Source organism: Etheostoma cragini, chromosome 12 (assembly GCF_013103735.1).
Source record: "Etheostoma cragini isolate CJK2018 chromosome 12, CSU_Ecrag_1.0, whole genome shotgun sequence".
Lineage (NCBI taxonomy): Eukaryota > Metazoa > Chordata > Actinopteri > Perciformes > Percidae > Etheostoma > Etheostoma cragini.
Genome location: NC_048418.1, coordinates 13,959,220 through 13,963,527, shown reverse-complemented (window position 1 = coordinate 13,963,527; position 4,308 = coordinate 13,959,220). Strand labels below are relative to the sequence as shown.

General features: G+C 38.1%; 1 protein-coding gene across 2 annotated transcripts in view; it reads left to right on the top strand.

Moving 5' to 3' along the window:
- The window catches only part of asic1c (acid-sensing (proton-gated) ion channel 1c), an 87,667-nt gene that overhangs the window by 9,434 nt on the left and 73,925 nt on the right, over positions 1 to 4,308 (top strand). The gene's annotated exons all lie outside the window — the stretch shown is intronic.

The window sequence follows — 4,308 nt, the reverse complement described above, 5'->3', positions numbered from 1 at the left end:
TTGGAAAAAGGCTGCAATGAAACAAAGAGTGAAAAATTTAAAGGGGTCTGAATACTTTCCGTACCCACTGTAAATATTGGTGTTATTTTGTCACTTATTGGGAGCAGTAGGCTATGGAGCCGGTTACCTCCAGGATCTGTGCTGAGCTATGCTACCTGTGGGTGAATCAGACAGAGTTACGACACGCACAGATTTATCTAATTCTGGGGGATACGGTGAAAAGCTAAAGTCCTAATAAGTTGTGTGTTCCTTTAAAGGATTTAAACCATCCACTGGGTTAAATAGATATTTAACTAACTCATTGGTGCAGGTTCCTGATTTATATGCACACAAGCAAATGTGTTAAGATGTATTTATTTTATGGGCAAATGTCAGCCTTGAGTACTTAATTAGACACAATCATTATACAACATTAATCATTAAAGAAATATCTTTGGGCAACTAGGCATATTTTGCCCAAAAAGCCTTGTGAGTGATCCTGTCAGCTTATATACACATTAAACCTGTGTATACAGATATAGTCTGAATTAACAGCATTTGTACTGTAAGCAACCGTGTATACATATTGAACTTTACTGGTAAAAACATAGAAAGGGCAGTTTGACTGCACTAGGACCTGGGGTCTTGGAATGAATTGCATGTGTCCCTGTTACAGTGGACCCTTTGTCACTTTTAATGTACGACATGTTTTAGAGCTTAAATCGCTAAACACACCTCAGTCTTTCATATTACAGGTCCTTTAAGTTACTTATCGTGGGTCACCAGTTCCCTGTTAATGTTTACAACCTTATCTTTAAGACTGGGATCTCCATTACTTAGTAGGGCATGTGTGTAAACAGCCAGGTAATTTATCACTGTCCGTGTCACAGAGCAAAGCTGCAGCCAATCATGTTACAATCTTTCATGTATGGCGTTAACCACTCAGGAGACTTTTGTTCCTTGACTTTAGTCTTCAAGGCATTACCTCCATCCAGGTAGTATATCGCTTTAGGGAGAAGCACAGACGTGCAAAACAACCGGAAAAAGAAAAGTTGCATCCCTTGCGGTTCCCATACACACAAGCTTCATGGGAGAGTATAACATGCATGCATTAAGGTTAAACACTAGTAGCAGGAGACTAATTGCGCACATCCAGAAATATATTTACCAAGACACCAACCACTACAGCACTGACTACAGGTGGATTTATCCTGTGTTTAAGACCACAAACTTAAACAAACCTAGAAAGTAACACATCAAGTTGGAACAACAGACTAAAGAAGAAACTAGTGGGTATAAGTGTAATTACCTTTTATGGGTTATTTTGTCATGATCACTGAATCTTGCTTGTTAAATGTTTTGTGTAGCATGCTGTCCCATCATAATCAAACAGTTAATTTTATGGAAACATAAAACAGTAAATCTATTGTTCAAACCACAATTATTACAATAGAGACTGACAAGTTCTTTGGAGAGATGCTCAACATTCTCTGAGCTGGTCAAGTCTCACATCTCCAAGCTAGAGTCCATGTCAAGTCTTTAGTTATGAATGCTGTATCACCTGCCGTGTTCTGTCCAGGCTGCTTAGAACACTGAATAGCTATATAAAAGGAATTTAAAGCATATAATATGTTATTATGACTAGGGTTGGGTACCTTTCTTATCTGAGGCAAAACTAGTCCCTATACCAGTACCTGAAATTTGGTTCTCTGTACCCATTGGTACTTATTTTGGTACCTTCCCTCTGTAATTACAAAAAATTATTTCAGTTGAAAACATAATTCCAAACCTATTTACATAGAACATTGTTATTTATTTAGAATGGTTTACCCTGACAGAAATTAAACAAAAATAAAAATAAAACCCCTCTCTCTCTCTCTCCTCCCAAACCTATTAAATTGAATAATTGTTAATTTACTGTTACTTTATTCTTGTATTTGTATATTATATTTTAGCTTGTTTTATTTTCATCATGACTGTTTCTTATTGCTCTTTATTGTTTCATGTAAAGCACTTTGATTTGCCTTGTTGCTGAAAGGTCCTGTAGAAATAAAGTGGCCTTGCCTTACAACCTCAGCCTGTCAGTCCCCATGGCATATGAACCACCGTTCTGCCTGCTCATCTAGAGGGAGGGGAACGTCGACAGCACCACTCCACCACCAACACTAGTACCGACGTGATTCGGTCGGTACCAGTAAAGGTACAGGGTTCGGTACCTAACCCTAATTATGACGCTTTTATGTATTAGTAGTACTACTGTAGGTAACAAAAGGTTTACTTTCTATACCGCATACAGTATACTTCTAGCTTATAATTTAACTTTTATTTTTGCTCTGCCTGACTGTTTGCTCAGACAAACACGGAGCAAACCAGAGGCAGCCCGGTAGAATACTAAGTCAATGGAAATAGTGATTAGAAACTTTGACTATGATGAGGGACTTTCAAACACCAAGACAAAATTTTAAATCAAATTCTCCAAAAATCTAAGTAAAATTTGTTTTTCAAATTTCAGGGTTTAGATAAGGAAGATCCCATCATCAGAAATGCAGTTTGAGACTAGTGCGCATTGATCCACTATCTCCCTTATTTTTGCAAATGGAACACTTGAGTCCTTCAGTTCTCTTGAGCCTGTTATTGTTCTACATGTTTGATCATTGCAACCTCAGGTTAAGCCATTTTTTGTAGATCTATGCATTGTTATTGTGGAAAAGTAATTTATGCTGTAAGCAAAAGTTATTAGTTTAACTTATGTTCATATCTTACCTGTATAGAACAACAAATAACCGAAGATGTTTCTCCTGCAAAACAAGCTCTTTATTTTTAGTGTTGCTTGGGCACAGGGAACATTTTGCACATTCTGTACTTGCATGAGTGCTTTTTCCATTAATGTACAGCAACACAACGAGAAAGCACAAATGAACATGTCTCTGAGTAAATCATTTCTGCTTCCTACAGTGCATATGCCCAGAGCTTGGAAACAACTGGCTCCTTCACTTCCTTACAGTTTAGTTAATCACACCGCTAATCACACAGAAATCATCCATCATTTCACCTGTCATTACCTCGATTGTGACAAGCGTCGTACCATCATAAATAGGGCTGCAGTGCTTAACTCATTTACATTCATGGGCTGTGGTGGTTTTGTTTATCTTCACCAAGACCGGATTACTTATGTGAAAGCCAAATTGTCAATATGTCCCTCTGTATTGTACAAGCTCTGTTTATGGGGAAAACTACTCCAGTTTGTTTATGGGAAATAAAAGGCTTCCACTTACACATGTCCTGTGGGAATACTAAATATGTAGAAATGACAGCATTTCTTCACTTCCCAAAAAGATTTTGAGAATATTTTACCCTCCATGCAAAAAAAAAAAGTGTGTCTGGTGTGAAATTAGATAGCTTGCTGCAGTCTTTGATTGACTATTCTTAATGAAATGAATCTGAGAGAGATTAGTGTATGCCTCTGAGCTTAACAGTCCTTTTTTCTTCATTAAACCCACTTAGTTTGCTCTTGGTACATAATGTGCTCTGTTATGATTTGTCCCTGTCATTTGTCCGTTAACAACCATGGCCAATTTGAAATTATGTTTCAAGATCCTTTAATGTGTGGTTAATGCTAAATCCGGAGTATCCCATTACTTCACCCAAATGTTTTACATTGGTGGCAGTATTATGTGCTTTTATTCCTATTCCTACAGCTTGTGTGTTACATATTGTACAGCATCATCAGTGCTGACTTTCACACTGTCAGCTGAAACATGTTGAGTAATACATAGTGGGTCAGTGGCCCCAAACACTTCAGTACTTGCGAAAATCCAATCTTACAGTGCCGTGTCTAGAAATAGAGATGCATCAGAAAAAGGTTTTCCAAAATGTTTATTTCTATAAGTATGCAGTTGCAGAACATGCTGCAAATGATGTGATAGCCCACGCTCTTTAACCAGGCAGAAGTTCACACCTCTGCTGTCAGAGTAACAGACTATTAGAGCGTTCCTCAACCTTCTCTGTGCGAAACCATCTGAGCTTTCATTAGGACCGGAGGACTGACGACAGTCAGCGAAGGCCCTATTGAAACTGATATTGACTGATTGTTTGTGTGTGTGTTTACACACAGTGGCTTGAGAAAGTTTACACACCCAAGCTAAAATTGATTAAAAAGAGAAATTAAAAAACATCTTTTGGAAATTGATTGGTTTTATTTCAGTTAGTTTAATAGCTGGTTTGATTTGCATTGAGAGATGATCTTATGGGAAGTCCATCCATCTTCGACCGCTTATCCGGTATCGGGTCGCGGGGGCAGCAGCTCCAGCAGGGGACCCCAAACTTCCC